Consider the following 19,755-nt stretch of genomic DNA (forward strand, 5'->3'; position numbering starts at 1 on the left):
GAAACCATAGTTTTTGTACTTTTTGCTTTAATTCAAGCAAATGTAACGATATTCATTCAAAAAACTGTTAAAATTCAATTTTCACTTAGAAATCGTGTTCACGGATTTTGTATCTTGAAGAAAAAAAACATGCGATTTTTTCGATACACTTTTGAATGCATTTTTTTCTGGACAAATTTTTGATCGAATTTAGCTTAAATACTTATAAAATACTCATTAAAAGTGATTTCATCTCGATTGATCAATAAATAAAAATGTACCTCGATTTTTAATAACATTTTCAAAATCGACGTTTCTCGACCAGAGAAGCACATTTTGAGAATTTTTTCACTATTTTCAAATATAATTACTGAAACCATAGTTTTTGTACTTTTTGCTTTAATTCAAGCAAATGTAACGATATTCATTCAAAAAACTGTTAAAATTCAATTTTCACTTAGAAATCGTGTTCACGGATTTTGTATCTTGAAGAAAAAAAACATGCGATTTTTTCGATACACTTTTGAATGCATTTTTTTCTGGACAAATTTTTGATCGAATTTAGCTTAAATACTTATAAAATACTCATTAAAAGTGATTTCATCTCGATTGATCAATAAATAAAAATGTACCTCGATTTTTAATAACATTTTCAAAATCGACGTTTCTCGACCAGAGAAGCACATTTTGAGAATTTTTTCACTATTTTCAAATATAATTACTGAAACCATAGTTTTTGTACTTTTTGCTTTAATTCAAGCAAATGTAACGATATTCATTCAAAAAACTGTTAAAATTCAATTTTCACTTAGAAATCGTGTTCACGGATTTTGTATCTTGAAGAAAAAAAACATGCGATTTTTTCGATACACTTTTGAATGCATTTTTTTCTGGACAAATTTTTGATCGAATTTAGCTTAAATACTTATAAAATACTCATTAAAAGTGATTTCATCTCGATTGATCAATAAATAAAAATGTACCTCGATTTTTAATAACATTTTCAAAATCGACGTTTCTCGACCAGAGAAGCACATTTTGAGAATGTTTTCACTATTTTCAAATATAACCAATGAAACCATTATTTTTGTACTTTTTGCTTTAATTCAAGCAAATGTAACGATATTCATTCAAAAAACTGTTCAAATTCAATTTTCAATAAGAAATCGTTGTCACGGATTTTGAATCCTGAAGAAAAAAAACATGCGATTTTTTCGGTACACTTTTTAATGCATTATTTTCTGGACATCTTTATGACCGAATTCAGCTTAATTACCTATAAAATACTCATTAAAAGTGATTTCATCTCGATTGATCAATAAATAAAAATGTACCTCGATTTTTAATAACATTTTCAAAATCGACGTTTCTCGACCAGAGAAGCACATTTTGAGAATTTTTTCACTATTTTCAAAAATAATTACTGAAACCATAGTTTTTGTACTTTTTGCTTTAATTCAAGCAAATGTAACGATATTCATTCAAAAAACTGTTAAAATTCAATTTTCACTTAGAAATCGTGTTCACGGATTTTGTATCTTGAAGAAAAAAAACATGCGATTTTTTCGATACACTTTTGAATGCATTTTTTTCTGGACAAATTTTTGACCGAATTTAGCTTAAATACTTATAAAATACTCATTAAAAGTGATTTCATCTCGATTGATCAATAAATAAAAATGTACCTCGATTTTTAATAACATTTTCAAAATCGACGTTTCTCGACCAGAGAAGCACATTTTGAGAATGTTTTCACTATTTTCAAATATAACCAATGAAACCATTATTTTTGTACTTTTTGCTTTAATTCAAGCAAATGTAACGATATTCATTCAAAAAACTGTTCAAATTCAATTTTCAATAAGAAATCGTTGTCACGGATTTTGTATCCTGAAGAAAAAAAACATGCGATTTTTTCGGTACACTTTTTAATGCATTATTTTCTGGACATCTTTATGACCGAATTCAGCTTAATTACCTATAAAATACTCATTAAAAGTGATTTCATCTCGATTGATCAATAAATAAAAATGTACCTCGATTTTTAATAACATTTTCAAAATCGACGTTTCTCGACCAGAGAAGCACATTTTGAGAATTTTTTCACTATTTTCAAATATAATTACTGAAACCATAGTTTTTGTACTTTTTGCTTTAATTCAAGCAAATGTAACGATATTCATTCAAAAAACTGTTAAAATTCAGTTTTCACTTAGAAATCGTGTTCACGGATTTTGTATCTTGAAGAAAAAAAACATGCGATTTTTTCGATACACTTTTGAATGCATTTTTTTCTGGACAAATTTTTGACCGAATTTAGCTTAAATACTTATAAAATACTCATTAAAAGTGATTTCATCTCGATTGATCAATAAATAAAAATGTACCTCGATTTTTAATAACATTTTCAAAATCGACGTTTCTCGACCTGAGAAGCACATTTTGAGAATTTTTTCACTATTTTCAAATATAATTACTGAAACCATAGTTTTTGTACTTTTTGCTTTAATTCAAGCAAATGTAACGATATTCATTCAAAAAACTGTTAAAATTCAATTTTCACTTAGAAATCGTGTTCACGGATTTTGTATCTTGAAGAAAAAAAACATGCGATTTTTTCGATACACTTTTGAATGCATTTTTTTCTGGACAAATTTTTGATCGAATTTAGCTTAAATACTTATAAAATACTCATTAAAAGTGATTTCATCTCGATTGATCAATAAATAAAAATGTACCTCGATTTTTAATAACATTTTCAAAATCGACGTTTCTCGACCAGAGAAGCACATTTTGAGAATGTTTTCACTATTTTCAAATATAACCAATGAAACCATTATTTTTGTACTTTTTGCTTTAATTCAAGCAAATGTAACGATATTCATTCAAAAAACTGTTCAAATTCAATTTTCAATAAGAAATCGTTGTCACGGATTTTGTATCCTGAAGAAAAAAAACATGCGATTTTTTCGGTACACTTTTTAATGCATTATTTTCTGGACATCTTTATGACCGAATTCAGCTTAATTACCTATAAAATACTCATTAAAAGTGATTTCATCTCGATTGATCAATAAATAAAAATGTACCTCGATTTTTAATAACATTTTCAAAATCGACGTTTCTCGACCAGAGAAGCACATTTTGAGAATTTTTTCACTATTTTCAAATATAACCAATGAAACCATCACAAAGCGCCACGAAAGCTTGCTTAGTGCGTTCGGCTGTTAACCGAAAGGTTGGTGGTTCGAGCCCATCCGGGAGCGGTGTTGTGAGGTCTCAGATGAACCGAAAAAAGTCAAAGTTTTTCCACAATACCTGACGACCACTTAATTTCCGGGCATCTGTGGCGCCATGGTTAGCGCGTTCGGCTGTTAACCGAAAGGTTGGTGGTTAGAGACCACGCTGGGCCGTTAGTGTGAAGTGTTATAAGTAACGTAAAAAGTCAAAGTTTTTCCACAATACCTGACAACATTTTAAATTTTAAGCTTCTGTGTCGCAATGCTTAGTGCGTTCGGCTGTTAACCGAAAGGTTGGTGGTTCGAGCCCATCCGGGAGCGGTTAACAGCCGAACGCGCTAACCATTGCGGCACGGAAGCCCAAAAATTAAATGTTCGTCAGTTATTTTTAAAAAACTCTGAATTTTTCGTTACATCTACGACCTCACAACATCGCTCCCGGATGGGCTCGAACCACCAACCTTTCGGTTAACAGCCGACGGCGTTAACCATTGTGCAACGGAAGCCCAAAGATTAAATGTTCGTCAGGTATTGTGGAAAAGCTTTGACTTTTTACGTCACATCTGAGACTTCACAACACCGCTCCCGGATGGGCTCGAACCACAAACCTTTTGAATAACAGCTGAACGCTCTAACCATTGCGCCACGGAAGCCCAAAAATTAAATGTTCGTCAGTTATTTTTAAAAAACTCTGAATTTTACGTTACATCTAAGACCTCACAACACCGCTCCCGGATGGGCTCGAACCACCAACCTTTCGGTTAACAGCCGACGGCGTTAACCATTGCGCAACGGAAGCCCAAAAGATTAAATGTTCGTCAGGTATTGTGGAAAAACTTTGGCTTTTTACGTTACATGTGAGAGCTCACAAAACCGCTCCCGGGTGGGCTCGAACCACCAACCTTTCGGTTAACAGCTGAACGCTCTAACCATTGCGCCACGGAAGCCCAAAAATTAAATGTTCGTCAGTTATTTTTAAAAAACTCTGAATTTTACGTTACATCTAAGACCTCACAACACCGCTCCCGGATGGGCTCGAACCACCAACCTTTCGGTTAACAGCCGACGGCGTTAACCATTGCGCAACGGAAGCCCAAAGATTAAATGTTCGTCAGGTATTGTGGAAAAACTTTGACTTTTTACGTCACATCTGAGACCTCACAACACCGCTCACGGATGGGCTCGAACCACCAACCTTTCGGTTAACAGCCGAACGCGCTAACCATTGCGCCACGGAAGCCCAAAAATTAAATGGTCGTCGGGTATTGTGGAAACACTTTGGCTTTTTACGTTACATGTGAGAGCTCACAACACCGCTCCCGGGTGGGCTCGAACCACCAACCTTTCGGTTAACAGCCGAACGCGCTAACCATTGCGCCACAGAAGCCCAAAGATTAAATGTTCGTCAGGTATTTTTAAAAAACTCTGAATTTTACGTTACATCTAAGACCTCACAACACCGCTCCCGGATGGGCTCGAACCACCAACCTTTCGGTTAACAGCCGAACGCGCTTACCATTGCGCCACGGAAGCCCAAAAATTAAATGTTCGTCAGTTATTTTTAAAAAACTCTGAATTTTACGTTACATCTAAGACCTCACAACACCGCTCCCGGATGGGCTCGAACCACCAACCTTTCGGTTAACAGCCGACGGCGTTAACCATTGCGCAACGGAAGCCCAAAGATTAAATGTTCGTCAGGTATTGTGGAAAAACTTTGGATTTTTACGTTACATGTGAGATTTCACAACACCGCTCCCGGGTGGGCTCGAACCACCAACCTTTCGGTTAACAGCCGAACGCGCTAACCATTGCGCCACAGAAGCCCAAAGATTAAATGTTCGTCAGGTATTTTTAAAAAACTCTGAATTTTACGTTACATCTAAGACCTCACAACACCGCTCCCGGATGGGCTCGAACCACCAACCTTTCGGTTAACAGCCGACGGCGTTAACCATTGCGCAACGGAAGCCCAAAGATTAAATGTTCGTCAGGTATTGTGGAAAAACTTTGGATTTTTACGTTACATGTGAGATTTCACAACACCGCTCCCGGGTGGGCTCGAACCACCAACCTTTCGGTTAACAGCCGAACGCGCTAATCATTGCGCCACGGAAGCCCAAAAAGTAAATGGTCGTCGGGTATTGTGGAAACACTTTGGCTTTTTACGTTACATGTGAGAGCTCACAACACCGCTCCCGGGTGGGCTCGAACCACCAACCTTTCGGTTAACAGCCGAACGCGCTAACCATTGCGCCACAGAAGCCCAAAGATTAAATGTTCGTCAGGTATTTTTAAAAAACTCTGAATTTTACGTTACATCTAAGACCTCACAACACCGCTCCCGGATGGGCTCGAACCACCAACCTTTCGGTTAACAGCCGAACGCGCTTACCATTGCGCCACGGAAGCCCAAAAATTAAATGTTCGTCAGTTATTTTTAAAAAACTCTGAATTTTACGTTACATCTAAGACCTCACAACACCGCTCCCGGATGGGCTCGAACCACCAACCTTTCGGTTAACAGCCGACGGCGTTAACCATTGCGCAACGGAAGCCCAAAGATTAAATGTTCGTCAGGTATTGTGGAAAAACTTTGGATTTTTACGTTACATGTGAGATTTCACAACACCGCTCCCGGGTGGGCTCGAACCACCAACCTTTCGGTTAACAGCCGAACGCGCTAACCATTGCGCCACAGAAGCCCAAAGATTAAATGTTCGTCAGGTATTTTTAAAAAACTCTGAATTTTACGTTACATCTAAGACCTCACAACACCGCTCCCGGATGGGCTCGAACCACCAACCTTTCGGTTAACAGCCGACGGCGTTAACCATTGCGCAACGGAAGCCCAAAGATTAAATGTTCGTCAGGTATTGTGGAAAAACTTTGGATTTTTACGTTACATGTGAGATTTCACAACACCGCTCCCGGGTGGGCTCGAACCACCAACCTTTCGGTTAACAGCCGAACGCGCTAACCATTGCGCCACGGAAGCCCAAAAATTAAATGGTCGTCGGGTATTGTGGAAACACTTTGGCTTTTTACGTTACATGTCAGAGCTCACAACACCGCTCCCGGGTGGGGTCGAACCACCAACCTTTCGGTTAACAGCCGAACGCGCTAACCATTGCGCCACGGAAGCCCAAAAATTAAATGGTCGTCGGGTTTTGTGGAAACACTTTGGCTTTTTACGTTACATGTGAGAGCTCACAACACCGCTCCCGGGTGGGCTCGAACCACCAACCTTTCGGTTAACAGCCGAACGCGCTAACCATTGCGCCACGGAAGCCCAAAAATTAAATGTTCGTCAGTTATTTTTAAAAAACTCTGAATTTTACGTTACATCTAAGACCTCACAACACCGCTCCCGGATGGGCTCGAACCACCAACCTTTCGGTTAACAGCCGACGGCGTTAACCATTGCGCAACGGAAGCCCAAAGATTAAATGTTCGTCAGGTATTGTGGAAAAACTTTGACTTTTTACGTCACATCTGAGACCTCACAACACCGCTCCCGGATGGGCTCGAACCACCAACCTTTCGGTTAACAGCCGAACGCGCTAACCATTGCGCCACGGAAGCTCAAAAATTAAATGGTCGTCAGGTATTGTGGAAAAACTTTGACTTTTTACGTCACATCTGAGACCTCACAACACCGCTCCCGGATGGTCTCGAACCACCAACCTTTCAGTTAACAGCCGAACGCGCTAACCATTGCGCCACGGAAGCCCAAAGATTAAATGTTCGTCAGGTATTTTTAAAAAACTCTGAATTTTACGTTACATCTAAGACCTCACAACACCGCTCCCGGATGGGCTCGAACCACCAACCTTTCGGTTAACAGCCGACGGCGTTAACCATTGCGCAACGGAAGCCCAAAGATTAAATGTTCGTCAGGTATTGTGGAAAAACTTTGGATTTTTACGTTACCTGTGAGATTTCACAACTCCGCTCCCGGGTGGGCTCGAACCACCAACCTATTAGTTAACAGCCGAACGCGCTAACCATTGAGCCACGGAAGCCCAAAAATTAAATGGTCGTCAGGTATTGTGGAAAAACTTTGGCTTTTTACGTTACATTTGAGACTTCACAACACTGCTCCCGGGTGGGCTCGAACCACCAACCTTAAGCTTAACATCCGAACACGCTAACCATGGAGCCAAGGAAGCCCAAAAATTAAATGTTCGTCAGTTATTTTTAAAAAACTCTGAATTTTACGTTACATCTAAGACCTCACAACACGGTCCCGGGTGGGCTCGAACCACCAACCTTTCGGTTAACAGCCGAACGCGCTAACCATTGCGCCACGGAAGCTCAAAAATTAAATGGTCGTCAGGTATTGTGGAAAAACTTTGGCATTTGACATTACGTTTGAGATCTCACAACACCGCTCCCGGGTGGGCTCGAACTACCAACCTTTCGGTTAACAGCCGAACGCGCTAACCATTGCGCCACGGAAGCTCAAAAATTAAACGGTCGTCAGGTATTGTGGAAAAACTTTGGCTTTTTACGTTACATTTGAGACTTCACAACACGGCAGCCGGGTGGGGTCGAACCACCAACCTTTTGGTTAACATCCGACGGCGTTAACCATTGCGCAACGGAAGCCCAAAAGATTAAATGTTCGTCAGGTATTGTGGAAAAACTTTGGCTTTTTAAGTTACATGTGAGAGCTCACAACACCGCTCCCGGGTGGGCTCGAACCACCAACCTTTCGGTTAACAGCCGAACGCGCTAACCATTGCGCCACAGAAGCCCAAAGATTAAATGTTCGTCAGGTATTTTTAAAAAACTCTGAATTTTACGTTACATTTAAGACCTCACAACACCGCTCCTGGATGGGCTCGAACCACCAACCTTTCGGTTAACAGCCGACGGCGTTAACCATTGCGCAACGGAAGCCCAAAGATTAAATGTTCGTCAGATATTGTGGAAAAACTTTGGATTTTTACGTTACATGTGAGATTTCACAACACCGCTCCCGGGTGGGCTCGAACCACCAACCTTTCGGTTAACAGCCGAACGCGCTAACCATTGCGCCACGGAAGCCCAAAAATTAAATGGTCGTCGGGTATTGTGGAAACACTTTGGCTTTTTACGTTACATGTCAGAGCTCACAACACCGCTCCCGGGTGGGGTCGAACCACCAACCTTTCGGTTAACAGCCGAACGCGCTAACCATTGCGCCACGGAAGCCCAAAAATTAAATGGTCGTCGGGTTTTGTGGAAACACTTTGGCTTTTTACGTTACATGTGAGAGCTCACAACACCGCTCCCGGGTGGGCTCGAACCACCAACCTTTCGGTTAACAGCCGAACGCGCTAACCATTGCGCCACGGAAGCCCAAAAATTAAATGTTCGTCAGTTATTTTTAAAAAACTCTGAATTTTACGTTACATCTAAGACCTCACAACACCGCTCCCGGATGGGCTCGAACCACCAACCTTTCGGTTAACAGCCGACGGCGTTAACCATTGCGCAACGGAAGCCCAAAGATTAAATGTTCGTCAGGTATTGTGGAAAAACTTTGACTTTTTACGTCACATCTGAGACCTCACAACACCGCTCCCGGATGGGCTCGAACCACCAACCTTTCGGTTAACAGCCGAACGCGCTAACCATTGCGCCACGGAAGCTCAAAAATTAAATGGTCGTCAGGTATTGTGGAAAAACTTTGACTTTTTACGTCACATCTGAGACCTCACAACACCGCTCCCGGATGGTCTCGAACCACCAACCTTTCAGTTAACAGCCGAACGCGCTAACCATTGCGCCACGGAAGCCCAAAGATTAAATGTTCGTCAGGTATTTTTAAAAAACTCTGAATTTTACGTTACATCTAAGACCTCACAACACCGCTCCCGGATGGGCTCGAACCACCAACCTTTCGGTTAACAGCCGACGGCGTTAACCATTGCGCAACGGAAGCCCAAAGATTAAATGTTCGTCAGGTATTGTGGAAAAACTTTGGATTTTTACGTTACCTGTGAGATTTCACAACTCCGCTCCCGGGTGGGCTCGAACCACCAACCTATTAGTTAACAGCCGAACGCGCTAACCATTGAGCCACGGAAGCCCAAAAATTAAATGGTCGTCAGGTATTGTGGAAAAACTTTGGCTTTTTACGTTACATTTGAGACTTCACAACACTGCTCCCGGGTGGGCTCGAACCACCAACCTTAAGCTTAACATCCGAACACGCTAACCATGGAGCCAAGGAAGCCCAAAAATTAAATGTTCGTCAGTTATTTTTAAAAAACTCTGAATTTTACGTTACATCTAAGACCTCACAACACGGTCCCGGGTGGGCTCGAACCACCAACCTTTCGGTTAACAGCCGAACGCGCTAACCATTGCGCCACGGAAGCTCAAAAATTAAATGGTCGTCAGGTATTGTGGAAAAACTTTGGCATTTGACATTACGTTTGAGATCTCACAACACCGCTCCCGGGTGGGCTCGAACTACCAACCTTTCGGTTAACAGCCGAACGCGCTAACCATTGCGCCACGGAAGCTCAAAAATTAAACGGTCGTCAGGTATTGTGGAAAAACTTTGGCTTTTTACGTTACATTTGAGACTTCACAACACGGCAGCCGGGTGGGGTCGAACCACCAACCTTTTGGTTAACATCCGACGGCGTTAACCATTGCGCAACGGAAGCCCAAAAGATTAAATGTTCGTCAGGTATTGTGGAAAAACTTTGGCTTTTTAAGTTACATGTGAGAGCTCACAACACCGCTCCCGGGTGGGCTCGAACCACCAACCTTTCGGTTAACAGCCGAACGCGCTAACCATTGCGCCACAGAAGCCCAAAGATTAAATGTTCGTCAGGTATTTTTAAAAAACTCTGAATTTTACGTTACATTTAAGACCTCACAACACCGCTCCTGGATGGGCTCGAACCACCAACCTTTCGGTTAACAGCCGACGGCGTTAACCATTGCGCAACGGAAGCCCAAAGATTAAATGTTCGTCAGATATTGTGGAAAAACTTTGGATTTTTACGTTACATGTGAGATTTCACAACACCGCTCCCGGGTGGGCTCGAACCACCAACCTTTCGGTTAACAGCCGAACGCGCTAACCATTGCGCCACGGAAGCCCAAAAATTAAATGGTCGTCGGGTATTGTGGAAACACTTTGGCTTTTTACGTTACATGTCAGAGCTCACAACACCGCTCCCGGGTGGGGTCGAACCACCAACCTTTCGGTTAACAGCCGAACGCGCTAACCATTGCGCCACGGAAGCCCAAAAATTAAATGGTCGTCGGGTTTTGTGGAAACACTTTGGCTTTTTACGTTACATGTGAGAGCTCACAACACCGCTCCCGGGTGGGCTCGAACCACCAACCTTTCGGTTAACAGCCGAACGCGCTAACCATTGCGCCACGGAAGCCCAAAAATTAAATGTTCGTCAGTTATTTTTAAAAAACTCTGAATTTTACGTTACATCTAAGACCTCACAACACCGCTCCCGGATGGGCTCGAACCACCAACCTTTCGGTTAACAGCCGACGGCGTTAACCATTGCGCAACGGAAGCCCAAAGATTAAATGTTCGTCAGGTATTGTGGAAAAACTTTGACTTTTTACGTCACATCTGAGACCTCACAACACCGCTCCCGGATGGGCTCGAACCACCAACCTTTCGGTTAACAGCCGAACGCGCTAACCATTGCGCCACGGAAGCTCAAAAATTAAATGGTCGTCAGGTATTGTGGAAAAACTTTGACTTTTTACGTCACATCTGAGACCTCACAACACCGCTCCCGGATGGTCTCGAACCACCAACCTTTCAGTTAACAGCCGAACGCGCTAACCATTGCGCCACGGAAGCCCAAAGATTAAATGTTCGTCAGGTATTTTTAAAAAACTCTGAATTTTACGTTACATCTAAGACCTCACAACACCGCTCCCGGATGGGCTCGAACCACCAACCTTTCGGTTAACAGCCGACGGCGTTAACCATTGCGCAACGGAAGCCCAAAGATTAAATGTTCGTCAGGTATTGTGGAAAAACTTTGGATTTTTACGTTACCTGTGAGATTTCACAACTCCGCTCCCGGGTGGGCTCGAACCACCAACCTATTAGTTAACAGCCGAACGCGCTAACCATTGAGCCACGGAAGCCCAAAAATTAAATGGTCGTCAGGTATTGTGGAAAAACTTTGGCTTTTTACGTTACATTTGAGACTTCACAACACTGCTCCCGGGTGGGCTCGAACCACCAACCTTAAGCTTAACATCCGAACACGCTAACCATGGAGCCAAGGAAGCCCAAAAATTAAATGTTCGTCAGTTATTTTTAAAAAACTCTGAATTTTACGTTACATCTAAGACCTCACAACACGGTCCCGGGTGGGCTCGAACCACCAACCTTTCGGTTAACAGCCGAACGCGCTAACCATTGCGCCACGGAAGCTCAAAAATTAAATGGTCGTCAGGTATTGTGGAAAAACTTTGGCATTTGACATTACGTTTGAGATCTCACAACACCGCTCCCGGGTGGGCTCGAACTACCAACCTTTCGGTTAACAGCCGAACGCGCTAACCATTGCGCCACGGAAGCTCAAAAATTAAACGGTCGTCAGGTATTGTGGAAAAACTTTGGCTTTTTACGTTACATTTGAGACTTCACAACACGGCAGCCGGGTGGGGTCGAACCACCAACCTTTTGGTTAACATCCGACGGCGTTAACCATTGCGCAACGGAAGCCCAAAAGATTAAATGTTCGTCAGGTATTGTGGAAAAACTTTGGCTTTTTAAGTTACATGTGAGAGCTCACAACACCGCTCCCGGGTGAGCTCGAACCACCAACCTTTCGGTTAACAGCTGAACGCTCTAACCAATGCGCCACGGAAGCCCAAAAATTAAATGTTCGTCAGTTATTTTTAAAAAACTCTGAATTTTACGTTACATCTAAGACCTCACAACACCGCTCCCGGATGGGCTCGAACCACCAACCTTTCGGTTAACAGCCGACGGCGTTAACCATTGCGCAACGGAAGCCCAAAGATTAAATGTTCGTCAGGTATTGTGGAAAAACTTTGACTTTTTACGTCACATCTGAGACCTCACAACACCGCTCACGGATGGGCTCGAACCACCAACCTTTCGGTTAACAGCCGAACGCGCTAACCATTGCGCCACGGAAGCCCAAAAATTAAATGGTCGTCGGGTATTGTGGAAACACTTTGGCTTTTTACGTTACATGTGAGAGCTCACAACACCGCTCCCGGGTGGGGTCGAACCACCAACCTTTCGGTTAACAGCCGATCGCGCTAACCATTGCGCCACGGAAGCCCAAAAATTAAATGGTCGTCGGGTATTGTGGAAACACTTTGGCTTTTTACGTTACATGTGAGAGCTCACAACACCGCTCCCGGGTGGGCTCGAACCACCAACCTTTCGGTTAACAGCCGAACGCGCTAACCATTGCGCCACAGAAGCCCAAAGATTAAATGTTCGTCAGGTATTTTTAAAAAACTCTGAATTTTACGTTACATCTAAGACCTCACAACACCGCTCCCGGATGGGCTCGAACCACCAACCTTTCGGTTAACAGCCGAACGCGCTAACCATTGCGCCACGGAAGCTCAAAAATTAAATGGTCGTCAGGTATTGTGGAAAAACTTTGGCATTTGACATTACGTTTGAGATCTCACAACACCGCTCCCGGGTGGGCTCGAACCACCAACCTTTCGGTTAACAGCCGAACGCGCTAACCATTGCGCCACGGAAGCTCAAAAATTAAACGGTCGTCAGGTATTGTGGAAAAACTTTGGCTTTTTTCGTTACATTTGAGACTTCACAACACGGCAGCCGGGTGGGGTCGAACCACCAACCTTTTGGTTAACATCCGACGGCGTTAACCATTGCGCAACGGAAGCCCAAAAGATTAAATGTTCGTCAGGTATTGTGGAAAAACTTTGGCTTTTTAAGTTACATGTGAGAGCTCACAACACCGCTCCCGGGTGGGCTCGAACCACCAACCTTTCGGTTAACAGCTGAACGCTCTAACCAATGCGCCACGGAAGCCCAAAAATTAAATGTTCGTCAGTTATTTTTAAAAAACTCTAAATTTTACGTTACATCTAAGACCTCACAACTCGCTCCCGGATGGGCTCGAACCACCAACCTTTCGGTTAACAGCCGAACGCGCTAACCATTGCGCCACGGAAGCCCAAAAATTAAATGGTCGTCGGGTATTGTGGAAACACTTTGGCTTTTTACGTTACATGTGAGAGCTCACAACACCGCTCCCGGGTGGGCTCGAACCACCAACCTTTCGGTTAACAGCCGAATGCGCTAACCATTGCGCCACAGAAGCCCAAAGATTAAATGTTCGTCAGGTATTTTTAAAAAACTCTGAATTTTACGTTACATCTAAGACCTCACAACACCGCTCCCGGATGGGCTCGAACCACCAACCTTTCGGTTAACAGCCGAACGCGCTAACCATTGCGCCACGGAAGCCCAAAAATTAAATGTTCGTCACTTATTTTTAAAAAACTCTGAATTTTACGTTACATCTAAGACCTCACAACACCGCTCCCGGATGGGCTCGAACCACCAACCTTTCGGTTAACAGCCGACGGCGTTAACCATTGCGCAACGGAAGCCCAAAGATTAAAGTTCGTCAGGTATTGTGGAAAAACTTTGGATTTTTACGTTACATGTGAGATTTCACAACACCGCTCCCGGGTGGGCTCGAACCACCAACCTTTCGGTTAACAGCCGAACGCGCTAACCATTGCGCCACGGAAGCCCAAAAAATAAATGGTCGTCGGGTATTGTGGAAACACTTTTGCTTTTTACGTTACATGTCAGAGCTCACAACACCGCTCCCGGGTGGGGTCGAACCACCAACCTTTCGGTTAACAGCCGAACGCGCTAACCATTGCGCCACGGAAGCCCAAAAATTAAATGGTCGTCGGGTATTGTGGAAACACTTTGGCTTTTTACGTTACATGTGAGAGCTCACAACACCGCTCCCGGGTGGGCTCGAACCACCAACCTTTCGGTTAACAGCCGAACGCGCTAACCATTGCGCCACAGAAGCCCAAAGATTAAATGTTCGTCAGGTATTTTTAAAAAACTCTGAATTTTACGTTACATCTAAGACCTCACAACACCGCTCCCGGATGGGCTCGAACCACCAACCTTTCGGTTAACAGCCGAACGCGCTAACCATTGCGCCACGGAAGCCCAAAAATTAAATGTTCGTCAGTTATTTTTAAAAAACTCTGAATTTTACGTTACATCTAAGACCTCACAACACCGCTCCCGGATGGGCTCGAACCACCAACCTTTCGGTTAACAGCCGACGGCGTTAACCATTGCGCAACGGAAGCCCAAATATTAAATGTTCGTCAGGTATTGTGGAAAAACTTTGACTTTTTACGTCACATCTGAGACCTCACAACACCGCTCCCGGATGGGCTCGAACCACCAACCTTTCGGTTAACATCCGAACGCGCTAACCATTGCGCCACGGAAGCTCAAAAATTAAATGGTCGTCAGGTATTGTGGAAAAACTTTGACTTTTTACGTCACATCTGAGACCTCACAACACCGCTCCCGGATGGTCTCGAACCACCAACCTTTCAGTTAACAGCCGAACGCGCTAACCATTGCGCCACGGAAGCCCAAAGATTAAATGTTCGTCAGGTATTTTTAAAAAACTCTGAATTTTACGTTACATCTACGACCTCACAACACCGCTCCCGGATGGGCTCGAACCACCAACCTTTCGGTTAACAGCCGACGGCGTTAACCATTGCGCAACGGAAGCCCAAAGATTAAATGTTCGTCAGGTATTGTGGAAAAACTTTGGATTTTTACGTTACCTGTGAGATTTCACAACTCCGCTCCCGGGTGGGCTCGAACCACCAACCTATTAGTTAACAGCCGAACGCGCTAACCATTGAGCCACGGAAGCCCAAAAATTAATTGGTCGTCAGGTATTGTGGAGAAACTTTGGCTTTCTACGTTACATTTGAGACTTCACAACACTGCTCCCGGGTGGGCTCGAACCACCAACCTTAAGCTTAACATCCGAACACGCTAACCATGGAGCCAAGGAAGCCCAAAAATTAAATGTTCGTCAGTTATTTTTAAAAAACTCTGAATTTTACGTTACATCTAAGACCTCACAACACGGTCCCGGGTGGGCTCGAACCACCAACCTTTCGGTTAACAGCCGAACGCGCTAACCATTGCGCCACGGAAGCTCAAAAATTAAATGGTCGTCAGGTATTGTGGAAAAACTTTGGCATTTGACATTACGTTTGAGATCTCACAACACCGCTCCCGGGTGGGCTCGAACCACCAACCTTTCGGTTAACAGCCGAACGCGCTAACCATTGCGCCACGGAAGCTCAAAAATTAAACGGTCGTCAGGTATTGTGGAAAAACTTTGGCTTTTTACGTTACATTTGAGACTTCACAACACGGCAGCCGGGTGGGCTCGAACCACCAACCTTTTGGTTAACATCCGAACGCGCTAACCTTCGAGCCAAGGAAGCTCAGAAATGAAATGGTCGTCAGGTATTGTGGAAAAACTCTGACTTTTTACGTCACATCAGAGACTTCAAAACACCGCTCCCGGATGGGCTCGAACCACAAACCTTTTGAATAACAGCTGAACGCGCTAACCATTGCGCCACGGAAGCCCAAAAATTAAATGTTCGTCAGATATTTTTAAAAAACTCTGAATTTTACGTTACATCTAAGACCTCACAACACCGCTCCCGGATGGGCTCGAACCACCAACCTTTCGGTTAACAGCCGACGGCGTTAACCATTGCGCAACGGAAGTCCAAAGATTAAATGTTCGTCAGGTATTGTGGAAAAACTTTGGATTTTTACGTTACCTGTGAGATTTCACAACTCCGCTCCCGGGTGGGCTCGAACCACCAACCTATTAGTTAACAGCCGAACGCGCTAACCATTGAGCCACGGAAGCCCAAAAATTAAATGGTCGTCAGGTATTGTGGAAAAACTTTGGCTTTTTACGTTACATTTGAGACTTCACAACACTGCTCCCGGGTGGGCTCGAACCACCAACCTTAAGCTTAACATCCGAACACGCTAACCATGGAGCCAAGGAAGCTCAGAAATGAAATGGTCGTCAGGTATTGTGGAAAAACTTTGACTTTTTACGTCACATCTGAGACTTCACAACACCGCTCCCGGATGGGCTCGAACCACCAACCTTTCGGTTAGCAGCCGAACGGGCTAACCATTGCGCCACGGAAGCCCAAAAATTAAATGTTCGTCAGTTATTTTTAAAAAACTCTGAATTTTACGTTACATCAAAACCTCACAACACCGCTCCCGGATGGGCTCGAACCACCAACCTTTCGGTTAACAGCCGACGGCGTTAACCATTGCGCAACGGAAGCCCAAAGATTAAATGTTCGTCAGGTATTGTGGAAAAACTTTGGATTTTTACGTTACCTGTGAGATTTCACAACTCCGCTCCCGGGTTGGCTCGAACCACCAACCTATTAGTTAACAGCCGAACGCGCTAACCATTGAGCCACGGAAGCCCAAAAATTAAATGATCGTCAGGTATTGTGGAAAAACTTTGGCTTTTTACGTTACATTTGAGACTTCACAACACTGCTCCCGGGTGGGCTCGAACCACCAACCTTAAGCTTAACATCCGAACACGCTAACCATGGAGCCAAGGAAGCTCAGAAATGAAATGGTCGTCAGGTATTGTGGAAAAACTCTGACTTTTTACGTCACATTCGAGACTTCAAAACACCGCTCCCGGATGGGCTCGAACCACAAACCTTTTGAATAACAGCTGAACGCGCTAACCATTGCGCCACGGAAGCCCAAAAATTAAATGTTCGTCAGATATTTTTAAAAAACTCTGAATTTTACGTTACATCTAAGACCTCACAACACCGCTCCCGGATGGGCTCGAACCACCAACCTTTCGGTTAACAGCCGACGGCGTTAACCATTGCGCAACGGAAGTCCAAAGATTAAATGTTCGTCAGGTATTGTGGAAAAACTTTGGATTTTTACGTTACCTGTGAGATTTCACAACTCCGCTCCCGGGTGGGCTCGAACCACCAACCTATTAGTTAACAGCCGAACGCGCTAACCATTGAGCCACGGAAGCCCAAAAATTAAATGGTCGTCAGGTATTGTGGAAAAACTTTGGCTTTTTACGTTACATTTGAGACTTCACAACACTGCTCCCGGGTGGGCTCGAACCACCAACCTTAAGCTTAACATCCGAACACGCTAATTATGGAGCCAAGGAAGCTCAGAAATGAAATGGTCGTCAGGTATTGTGGAAAAACTTTGACTTTTTACGTCACATCTGAGACTTCACAACACCGCTCCCGGATGGGCTCGAACCACCAACCTTTCGGTTAGCAGCCGAACGCGCTAACCATTGCGCCACGGAAGCCCAAAAATTAAATGTTCGTCAGTTATTTTTAAAAAACTCTGAATTTTACGTTACATCAAAACCTCACAACACCGCTCCCGGATGGGCTCGAACCACCAACCTTTCGGTTAACAGCCGACGGCGTTAACCATTGCGCAACGGAAGCCCAAAGATTAAATGTTCGTCAGGTATTGTGGAAAAACTTTGGATTTTTACGTTACCTGTGAGATTTCACAACTCCGCTCCCGGGTTGGCTCGAACCACCAACCTATTAGTTAACAGCCGAACGCGCTAACCATTGAGCCACGGAAGCCCAAAAATTAAATGATCGTCAGGTATTGTGGAAAAACTTTGGCTTTTTACGTTACATTTGAGACTTCACAACACTGCTCCCGGGTGGGCTCGAACCACCAACCTTAAGCTTAACATCCGAACACGCTAACCATGGAGCCAAGGAAGCTCAGAAATGAAATGGTCGTCAGGTATTGTGGAAAAACTTTGATTTTACGTCACATCTGAGACCTCACAACACCGCTCACGGATGGGCTCGAACCACCAACCTTTCGGTTAACAGCCGAACGCGCTAACCATTGCGCCACGGAAGCCCAAAAATTAAATGTTCGTCAGTTATTTTTAAAAAACTCTGAATTTTACGTTACATCTAAGACCTCACAACACCGCTCCCAGATGGGCTCGAACCACCAACCTTTCGGTTAACAGCCGACGGCGTTAACCATTGCGCAACGGAAGCCCAAGGATTAAATGTTCGTCAGGTATTGTGGAAAAACTTTGGATATTTACGTTACATGTGAGATTTCACAACACCGCTCCCGGGTGGGCTCGAACCACCAACCTTTCGGTTAACAGCCGAACGCGCTAACCATTGCGCCAGGGAAGCTCAAAAATTAAATGGTCGTCAGGTATTGTGGAAAAACTTTGGCATTTGACATTACGTTTGAGATCTCACAACACCGCTCCCGGGTGGGCTCGAACCACCAACCTTTCGGTTAACAGCCGAACGCGCTAACCATTGCGCCACGGAAGCCCAAAAATTAAACGGTCGTCAGGTATTGTGGAAAAACTTTGGCTTTTTACGTTACATTTGGGACTTCACAACACGGCAGCCGGGTGGGCTCGAACCACCAACCTTTTGGTTAACATCCGAACGCGCTAACCTTCGAGCCAAGGAAGCTCAGAAATGAAATGGTCGTCAGGTATTGTGGAAAAACTCTGACTTTTTACGTCACATCAGAGACTTCAAAACACCGCTCCCGGATGGGCTCGAACCACAAACCTTTTGAATAAGAGCTGAACGCGCTAACCATTGCGCCACGGAAGCCCAAAAATTAAATGTTCGTCAGATATTTTTAAAAAACTCTGAATTTTACGTTACATCTAAGACCTCACAACACCGCTCCCGGATGGGCTCGAACCACCAACCTTTCGGTTAACAGCCGACGGCGTTAACCATTGCGCAACGGAAGCCCTAAGATTAAATGTTCGTCAGGTATTGTGGCAAAACTTTGGATTTTTACGTTACCTGTGAGATTTCACAACTCCGCTCCCGGGTTGGCTCGAACCACCAACCTATTAGTTAACAGCCGAACGCGCTAACCATTGAGCCACGGAAGCCCAAAAATTAAATGGTCGTCAGGTATTGTGGAAAAACTTTGGCTTTTTACGTTACATTTGAGACTTCACAACACTGCTCCCGGGTGGGCTCGAACCACCAACCTTAAGCTTAACATCCGAACACGCTAACCATGGAGCCAAGGAAGCTCAGAAATGAAATGGTCGTAAGGTATTGTGGAAAAACTTTGATTTTACGTCACATCTGAGACCTCACAACACCGCTCACGGATGGGCTCGAACCACCAACCTTTCGGTTAACAGCCGAACGCGCTAACCATTGCGCCACGGAAGCCCAAAAATTAAATGTTCGTCAGTTATTTTTAAAAAACTCTGAATTTTACGTTACATCTAAGACCTCACAACACCGCTCCCAGATGGGCTCGAACCACCAACCTTTCGGTTAACAGCCGACGGCGTTAACCATTGCGCAACGGAAGCCCAAAGATTAAATGTTCGTCAGGTATTGTGGAAAAACTTTGGATTTTTAC

The 19,755-nt window shown here is 43.9% G+C and overlaps 12 non-coding genes across 12 annotated transcripts; all 12 read right to left on the reverse strand.

Annotated features, from left to right (window-relative positions):
- Nucleotides 1-6,143: 6,143 nt before the first annotated feature.
- TRNAN-GUU (transfer RNA asparagine (anticodon GUU)) lies at nt 6,144-6,216 on the reverse strand. The gene has a single exon. It is a non-coding gene; the product is annotated as a tRNA-Asn (tRNA).
- A 221-nt stretch (nt 6,217-6,437) lies between these two features.
- TRNAN-GUU (transfer RNA asparagine (anticodon GUU)) lies at nt 6,438-6,510 on the reverse strand. The gene has a single exon. It is a non-coding gene; the product is annotated as a tRNA-Asn (tRNA).
- A 1,687-nt stretch (nt 6,511-8,197) lies between these two features.
- Nucleotides 8,198-8,270, reverse strand: TRNAN-GUU (transfer RNA asparagine (anticodon GUU)). The gene has a single exon. It is a non-coding gene; the product is annotated as a tRNA-Asn (tRNA).
- A 221-nt stretch (nt 8,271-8,491) lies between these two features.
- TRNAN-GUU (transfer RNA asparagine (anticodon GUU)) lies at nt 8,492-8,564 on the reverse strand. The gene has a single exon. It is a non-coding gene; the product is annotated as a tRNA-Asn (tRNA).
- A 1,687-nt stretch (nt 8,565-10,251) lies between these two features.
- TRNAN-GUU (transfer RNA asparagine (anticodon GUU)) lies at nt 10,252-10,324 on the reverse strand. Its single transcript has one exon. It is a non-coding gene; the product is annotated as a tRNA-Asn (tRNA).
- A 221-nt stretch (nt 10,325-10,545) lies between these two features.
- Nucleotides 10,546-10,618, reverse strand: TRNAN-GUU (transfer RNA asparagine (anticodon GUU)). The gene has a single exon. It is a non-coding gene; the product is annotated as a tRNA-Asn (tRNA).
- A 2,274-nt stretch (nt 10,619-12,892) lies between these two features.
- TRNAN-GUU (transfer RNA asparagine (anticodon GUU)) lies at nt 12,893-12,965 on the reverse strand. Its single transcript has one exon. It is a non-coding gene; the product is annotated as a tRNA-Asn (tRNA).
- A 952-nt stretch (nt 12,966-13,917) lies between these two features.
- TRNAN-GUU (transfer RNA asparagine (anticodon GUU)) lies at nt 13,918-13,990 on the reverse strand. The gene has a single exon. It is a non-coding gene; the product is annotated as a tRNA-Asn (tRNA).
- A 1,539-nt stretch (nt 13,991-15,529) lies between these two features.
- TRNAN-GUU (transfer RNA asparagine (anticodon GUU)) lies at nt 15,530-15,602 on the reverse strand. Its single transcript has one exon. It is a non-coding gene; the product is annotated as a tRNA-Asn (tRNA).
- An 808-nt stretch (nt 15,603-16,410) lies between these two features.
- Nucleotides 16,411-16,483, reverse strand: TRNAS-GCU (transfer RNA serine (anticodon GCU)). The gene has a single exon. It is a non-coding gene; the product is annotated as a tRNA-Ser (tRNA).
- Nucleotides 16,484-17,583: 1,100 nt separating this feature from the next.
- On the reverse strand, nt 17,584-17,656 carry TRNAS-GCU (transfer RNA serine (anticodon GCU)). The gene has a single exon. It is a non-coding gene; the product is annotated as a tRNA-Ser (tRNA).
- A 951-nt stretch (nt 17,657-18,607) lies between these two features.
- On the reverse strand, nt 18,608-18,680 carry TRNAN-GUU (transfer RNA asparagine (anticodon GUU)). The gene has a single exon. It is a non-coding gene; the product is annotated as a tRNA-Asn (tRNA).
- Between the last annotated feature and the right edge of the window lie 1,075 nt (nt 18,681-19,755).

Source organism: Phalangium opilio, unplaced genomic scaffold (assembly GCF_054372755.1).
Source record: "Phalangium opilio isolate 3A_F unplaced genomic scaffold, DU_Popi_V2 ptg000352l_1, whole genome shotgun sequence".
NCBI lineage: Eukaryota > Metazoa > Arthropoda > Arachnida > Opiliones > Phalangiidae > Phalangium > Phalangium opilio.